The sequence below is a fragment of the Bufo gargarizans genome, chromosome 8, assembly GCF_014858855.1.
Source record: "Bufo gargarizans isolate SCDJY-AF-19 chromosome 8, ASM1485885v1, whole genome shotgun sequence".
Classification (NCBI taxonomy): Eukaryota; Metazoa; Chordata; class Amphibia; order Anura; family Bufonidae; genus Bufo; species Bufo gargarizans.
Genome location: NC_058087.1, coordinates 175,956,094 through 175,964,366, shown reverse-complemented (window position 1 = coordinate 175,964,366; position 8,273 = coordinate 175,956,094). Strand labels below are relative to the sequence as shown.

General features: G+C 43.3%; 1 protein-coding gene across 1 annotated transcript in view; it reads left to right on the top strand.

Annotated features, from left to right (window-relative positions):
• Positions 1–284: 284 nt before the first annotated feature.
• The window catches only part of LOC122944440, a 31,945-nt gene continuing 23,956 nt past the window's right edge, over positions 285–8,273 (top strand). The window contains 2 exon segments of the mRNA XM_044302711.1: positions 285–434; positions 5,753–5,818. The gene's annotated coding sequence lies outside the window, so the exon portion shown is untranslated.

Sequence of the window (8,273 nt, the reverse complement as noted above, 5' to 3'; positions counted from 1 at the left end):
TAGATAAATAAGAAATGTGAAATCAAGGATAGATAGAAGATAGATAGATAGAAGATAGATAGATAGAATGCATCTACAGCTTTACTGGATACAGATTAGTGGATATTATTTTCGTCAGTAACCGTAGTTTTTGGCTAGTGGTCAGTAAGTGTAAAGTGAAGGGTTAACCAGTCTCCTCTCAGCAGTGACCAACATCTGGTAGTCATCAGGCCTCCTCTCTACCCCCATCCCTAATCCCTTCAGTGGGGAAGGATCCTAAAACAGATCTTGGTGTTTTACAGCAACGTGTACATTAAAGGTTTCGGATTTCAGAGAAAAGTAACACACTTTTTATCCAGGGTTTCTGGGAATCAGAGGGGAGGAGAAGAGGAAGTTGGGAAGTGGCCTTCAGTGAAAATTGGGGCAGACATGCGGTGGAGGAGACAGGATGCTCAGTAAGTTTCATGGGGCCTGTAATGGTAAATTAGTGGTGGGATTATATAAATGTAGATTTAGTATAACAAGGATGGGCCGGAGAGCTAGCACTCACAGCTCCGACTCCCTGGTGTCACCCGGCTCACCTTCCAGGGGGGTTCAATGTTATTTGTAAGAAAACTTCTATATTTCTTCTCTGGTGAAATGTCTTTAGCTATGATAATATTTACAGAGGGGAGAGACAATAATGTATAGTGTCATGTATGTTACTACTAGACTCAACCGATTATCTATCTATCTATCTATCTATCTATCCTCTATCTATCTATCTATCTATCCTCTATCTATCTATCTATCTATCTATATCTATCTATTATCCATCTATCTATCTATCTGTCTGTCTATCTATCTATCTATCTATATCTATCTATCTATTATCCATCTATCTATCTGTCTGTCTATCTATCTATCTATATCTATCTGTCTGTCTATCTATCTATATCTATCTATGTATCTATCTATATATTATCCATCTAAATATCTATCATCTATCTATTATTGATCTAAATATCTACAAAGTATATATCTTATATCTATCTATATATCTATCTAAAAAGTCCAAAAACAAGGCAGCACTCCAAATTCAAGTGAAAAGGTGATGACCCAAATTCATTTCCCAGTGCCTGGGAAATAAATTTGGGTCATCACCTTTTTCTCTTGAATTTGGAGTGCTGCCTTGTTTTTGGACTTTTAATTTTTACATAATGGTGCAGACTCCTGCCTTCCTTGAGGATTTGCACCCTTTTCACATCATCTAACTGTGCTGCTGTGTTATTTGTGTTGTGGTATCTATCTATTATCTATCTATCTATTATCTATCTATCTATTATCTATCTATTATCTATCTCCTATCTATCTGATATCTATCTATCTATCTATCTATCTATCTATCTATAATCTGTCTATCTATATATCTATTATCTATCTATCTATTATCTATCTATCTATTATCTATCTATCTATCTATCTATCTATCTATAATCTGTCTATCTATCTATCTATTATCTATCTATCTATCTATCTAAAATTTGAAGAAAGATGCAGCACTCCAGCTCCAAAGTATTTATACATACCCCCAACTATTTGAATAGTCAAAGACTGACACTTATGGTTCATTTTTTTCCTGCATATTTATACACTTCAATAGTGCAATAATCAAGGGCCCAGGCACCAATGCATATGGCCCAATTCTCTAAGTTGAACAACCGCACCCCCCCCCCCCCCCCCCAGCAAACACTAGCACTGAAGACATTTTGCTATACAGCAGCACATACCTCTCACATCCAGGGCCTCCAGGTGACGTCTCCTCTGATGTAGATCTTCTCCATTCGGTCCGGACACTTCTCTCGGCCGCCTCGTCCTTGCAGAGTGTGACACACAGACATCTTAGCTTCCTTACTTTTCTGTACCCCCAAATACTATCCTGAAGAAAAATGAGTGCCCCCCATAGTAACAGTACTCCTCATAGTCCCACCAATAGTAATTCCCTTCTAGAATGCTCTCATTAGTAATACTGCCTCCATTAGTAGAAGAGCCCTTCAGTATTAATAATACCCTCACAGAGCCCCCAGTAAAAATACGGCCCCCTATTATTCCCCCAGTGGTAATAAAGCTCTCTACAGACCCCTCAGTAGTAATAGGGCCCCCATAGTGCTCTTAGTAGAAATAATGCGGATCCTTCCTATAGAGCCCCCAGTTGTAATAAGCCTAATGTCCCCTGAATTTAAAATGCCTCACAGTGCCCCCAGTATTTATACTGCCCTCTACTGTTATAATGCTCGCCCTGAAGCGCCCCCAATATTTATAATGCCACCTGCAGTGCCCCCTGTAGTTATATTCCTTCTGTTTAGTGTCCTCAGAAATTATAATTCCTTAGCACCTCCGCCATACAGTCCCATGTAAATAACACTATTTCCCTCCCTCCGCCATAAAGTTCCACATAAATACCATCACATCATCTATCCAGCCCCCTCCAATATAGAGTCCCATGTAAATAACATCCCTCTCTATCTACAGCCCCCTCCAAAATACAGTACCATGTAAATAACATCACCCCCTCCCCAGCCGCCTTCAACATACAGTCCCATGTAAAAAAAATCACCCCCTCACCAGCTACCTCCAACATGCAGTTCCATATAAATAACATCACCCCTCAACATACAGTCCCATGTAAATAACATCACCCTACCCCAGCCACTTCCAAATTTCAGTCCCATTTAATTAACATCACTCCACCCCACTGTCCCATGTAAATAACTTCCCTCCCTTCAGCCCTAACATACAGTCCCAGTTAAATAACTACAACTCCCAACATTGCTCTGCCTCTCACACTGAGTAATCTACCCCTTCACTTACCTCTCCTCATGTAGCAGACCTCACCTAAGCCTCTTCCCAGGGCTTCTCTTCACTGCCTGAGCCGTCCTCTCCTGCACTGGTCACATGATGGTGACATCATCGCAGGTCCTTTTCAGCTACTGCATTTAGCACTGATCACATGACCTGTGAGGTCATCACAGGTCCTTCAGCTCTTGCAGTGCATTAGATTCAATTGTATTGCCGTCCTGAGGACGGCAATACAGTTATATCTAACAGGCGGGCAGGACATTCGGGGCCTGGGATAAAACATCAGTAGGCCCAGGCCCCGAATGTTTTGACCTAGCAATAATTATCTGAATATAGACATTTCTAAAAATCCAAATTGCATCAAATAATTATTATACAAGGCGAGCAATAATATGTCGTTAGGAACCAGGCAAACACTTTGTGGATCAATATTGTACATTTAATAATGCAAAGCTATACCTGAAATGAAGAGGGACAGAGGGGCACTTGGGGGGCCTGTTTACTCTTTTAGGTGCACTGAACATGAGTAATAAACACTGAGTATTTCAGTGGATCTTCTGCAGTGCTGCATCATTCTCCAGTGACCCTGGATCAAGGTTTATTTTGCTGGCACTCACCCGTGTGCGAAATCCAGAATGCTACTGTGTTTCTCTTTCTTCTCTATATCTATCTATCTATCTATCTATCTATCTATCTATCTATCTATCTAATAACTATATATCTACAGTATCTATCAATCTATTTACCATCTCATATCTATCTATCTATCTATCTAATAACTATATATCTAGTATCTATCTACCGTCTCATAGCTATCTACAGTATCTATCAATCTATTTACCATCTCATATCTATCTATCTATCTATCTAATATTTCCAAAAAATGAGGCAGCACTCCAGATAAAAGTGAAAGGTGATGACTCAATTTATTCCCAGGCCACGTTTCAGCCACTCATGGAGGCCAATGAAGCTTGACAAAGGCCTCATTGAGTGGGCTGAAATGTTGCCTGGGAATAAATTGGGTCATCACCTTTCACATCTGGAGTGCTGCCTCATTTTTTGGAAATATTGCTGCAGTGGAATGGTCGCCTACCTTCCCTGAGGATTTGCACCCGATTAACTTTTTTTCTAACTGTGCTGCTGTTGTATTTTAGTTTTTTGTATCTATCTTCTATCTTTCTGCACTTGCGCGGCCACCACTTCCATTCACTTCTTTGGGGCTGATGGAAATAGCTGAGCCAGGGCTGTTTTCGGCAGCTCTATAGAAAATGAATGGAGGACGACTGCGCATGCACAGTGCGCCCTCCACCTCTTTTGGGGCTCTCTCTTAGATAATTTCTTGCTACCTTTTAGCCCCCTGCATGGCAAACATGCCTAGTGATGCCCAGCAGCCGGGGCCTCTTCAGCTTTTACAGATATTGGGGAGACTCTCTGATTAGCTATTTATAAGGCACTATAGCACTGTTGATAAAAAAAAGTGCAGTGCATGGTGTATAACATTTGCTTAGAAGTGATGTGCAGGAGCTGGAGCGGAGGATGGGAGTAGTAGTGGCTCTGGCTGTAACAGTCAATCACAGTGGCTGTCCTCACACCGATGCTCCCTAGGGCAGTGCAGTGAAAGGTGGCGGGACCCTTTCTTCCCTCGGGAGACACCCTGATGCTCCTGCCTTATGGTAGTCGAGGTGTCCGTGAAGTTAAGTGTTTGTATAGGTGCAACGCAGGGCATGTGGAGTGCAATGGGCCGGCGTGTGGTGGAACCAGGCCAGAAGTAGAAGAATAAACATATGTCTTTACTGTAGTGCAAAATAGGAGTTGTAGTACATCCACCAATAGCAAAACACATCTCCAACTGTACACAGGGCAATTATTTCCAGATAACGATGTATGGATTTAGGCAAGGATGGGAGTTATGGCCCTCTCTGTCTCAAATCTCAGCCTGCAGATTCGATGGTGGGCAATAATGCTCTTGCAATGGTGGTTGTAATGTTCACTGAGGAGACAGTGTTAGGGCTCATTCAGACGGCCGTATGAATGATTCCACAAAATTTCGGAACGGGTGTGGACCTATTCATTTCAATAAGGGCTGCAAAAGATGCGTGTGCTGTCCGCAGTCCGTGGTTCCGTTCCGCAATCTTGGCTAAGAATAGGCATTTTCTACTATGGTTGCGGCCACGTGCGGTCCGCACTACGGCCGTCTGAATGGGCCCTTATAAAGATACGACTGGCCAAGTCCTTTCTAGGTGTGAAGGGTGTCCCTCACAGCAGTAAAGTCTTAACAGCTTTTGGTAGCAGGTTACCTCACTGACTCCAATGCTCAGCCATGCAGACTCTAAGTTCTCTCATTCATCTTGCTCCTTCTCTCCTTCTGTAGATCATGCAGAGATCGGTTAGTCTCTGTAGCTTTTAAGGCCTCCTTCTGTAGATCAGTTAGTCTCTGTAGCTTTTTAGGCCTAAGAAGAGGGAGCACAAGTCACAGATTCCCTCCATTCCAAACTCCAGTCTAGACTGACCTAAAGTTAGTGGTGGGACCAGCCCACACCTAACCTCCTACGAGGATTGTTAGCCCCTGGCTGTGCCATTCATGCCTGGCTATACTGGGTTTAATACATAGCAGGAAATAGCAGCTAGCCCCTTGCTCTGGAATAAGGTTAGGAGATGAAAAACCTTCATTTGACGCTCTGGACGTCTGCAGTTCTTCTATACGAGGTCCTTTCCTTCTAATCAATTTCAGTCTTCCAAGTTTATTATAAATATCCATTTCTCATAATGACACAGGGAATCTTGGGTCATCGCTGACTTTTCCTCGAATATTTTTGGATATTTTTTGCACGTTGTAATAATTACTACATATCCTGTGAGTCATGCGCCTCACTGAGTCATCCGACTGACAGCCACTTCTAAACACACTTCAGTTTATGTGTTTTTCTGTATAAAGGGAGAGAAATCTGGATGCATGTCACCACTTCCCGGAGATGTCTGAACCCAGGAGCATCTGCGTCTGGTTCGTATCAAGGACTCGATATTTTGTGTATTTTGTCGCCTTTCCCTCTGTCACCAGCCTGCAACTTGAGCACGCAAATATTAAAGGGGCAGTCTGCATTACAGATATTGATGACCTATCCTCAGCGTTGGTGGCAATCCGACACCTGGCACCCCACCCTACAGCTGTTTGGGGCAGAAGCGGCATCGAAAACTGCACAAAACAGCTGTAGGGTGGGGGTCCTAGGTGTCGGACCCCCACCGATCTCATATTGATGACCTATCCTGAGGATAGGCCACCAATATCTGTAGCCTGGACAACTCCTTTAAAGAATAGAATAAGCCTTATACCATAAAGGCTAATATTTCCACCGGAGTCTTATGGGTCTGAAAGCAAATCTACTGATTAGACAATCATGGCTTCTTTGCTCTAAAAACAGCGCCACTCCTGTCCATGGGGTGTGTCTGGTATTGCAGCTCAGCTCCAATGAATTGAATAGGACTAAGCTGCAGTACTACACATAACCTGCAGGCAGGTGTGGCGCTGTTTTTGGAAGTATCTTATCTAGATTCGTTAAGTAGTGCACAAAGTATGAATTCAGAGTATAGACCCCTGAACCCAGGGGCAGAGCATGAAGATCCTGGCCCCTAGTGCAAAACTTGTAACACGACCCCCACCTATCATGTGCCTTATGTAATATGTCTTCTGATGTGGCAGAGGGGCTTTTGGGCCCACCAGGCACTAGGACCCAGGTGTAACTGCTGCTTTGCACCCTCTTATTACCTGGTTACAAACTATTTACTGCAAACTATCATACTACATTTCCTATCATCTGTAATATTCAACTTGAGAAGTAGTAGTCCTAGAGTTCTGGAAATAAAGGGTAAGACACGCCACCTCACTGCTGCAGTTATATACATTGTTCTGTGTCCTATGGACAGTTGCACCCGTCCTTCAAGGAAGATGAATTTGATTTATTATAGCACTGGCTATATTATATTTTATGTTGTTACAGATCTCCATGAAATAGCGATTCTGTGGTAGATTTTCTTACAACTCTGTGTTGTGCTGTTCCTCTTTTATTCCTCCTATAAACATTTGAATAAATTGTCAACTGGGTGTTACCAGTTGAGGTGGTGTCCCTGCACAGTCTAAATGCAATCAGTGCTGCCAGTGTCAGACTGTGCACGGACCCCCTCCCCCATTTGCAGTTGTCAATTTATTAATAAATGTTCAGGAGGAATAACAGAGGGACGGTAGAGCACTAAGATATGAGAAAAGATGCTCCAGAATGGTTATTTCAAGAGGATTACAAGTATTTACTGAAATAGTATCAGAAGTGGTGACAAGTTCTATTTAAAGGGGTTGTCCAGGAATTTCATCTAGATCAGGGATGCCCAACCTGCAGCCCCCCAGCTGTTGCAAAACTACAATTCCTAGCATGCCTAGACAGCCTACAGCTATTAGGGCATGCTGGGAGTTGTAGTTTTGCAACAGCTGGAGGGCCGCAGGTTGAGCATCCCTGATCGATATCAATATCAGATCGGTGGGGGTCCGATGCACCGCATCGCCACCAGTCAGCTGTTTCGGGGTAGCTCTGGTGCTGGAAGTCGGCACTGGGACTGCATTGCTCCATCCACTGTGTAGTTATAGAAAGTCAGAAATGCAGCGCTCACCTGCGTATCGTATCAGAGGCACGGATGTGGCTAGGACAAGGCCGACATAAACTGTGCAAAAAGTAGGAGGTTCCAGCTTCTGGTAAAACGATATCCTTCATTTAATGCGGTACAATCCATACAGTGCAAGACAAGTGCAAAATTGACGCGTTTCGGATCCCAAGTTAATGGCTCTCCTATATAAATACACCTCCTCTAATCAAACACATGGAAACAACATCACATGGAAACAGGTATGGGCCGATCACAAAACATGGAACAGCAAATCCAAACGTATACAAAGGAGAAAATAAAATAAATAAATACATAAATAAATTAATAAAACTTTCTTAAATTCCTTAGGGCTCTTTCACACTTGCGTTCTTTTCTTCCGGCATAGAGTTCCGTCGTCGGGGCTGTATGCCGGAAGAATCCTGATCAGTTTTATCCTAATTCATTCTGAATGGAGAGAAATCCGTTCAGGATGCATCAGGATGTCTTCAGTTCCGGACCGGAACGTTTTTTGGCCGGAGAAAATACCGCAGCATGCTGCGCTTTATGCTCCGGCCAAAAATCCTGAACACTTGCCGCAAGGCTGGATCCGGAATAAATGCCCATTGAAATGCATTGATCCGGATCCGGCCTTAAGCTAAACCTCGTTTCGGCGCATTGCCGGATCCGATGTTTAGCTTTTTCTGAATGGTTATCATGGCTGCCAGGACGCTAAAGTCCTGGTGGCCATGGTAAAGTGTAGTGGGGAGCAGGGGAGCAGCATACTTACCGTCCGTGCGGCTCCCGGGGCGCTCCAGAGTGACATCAGG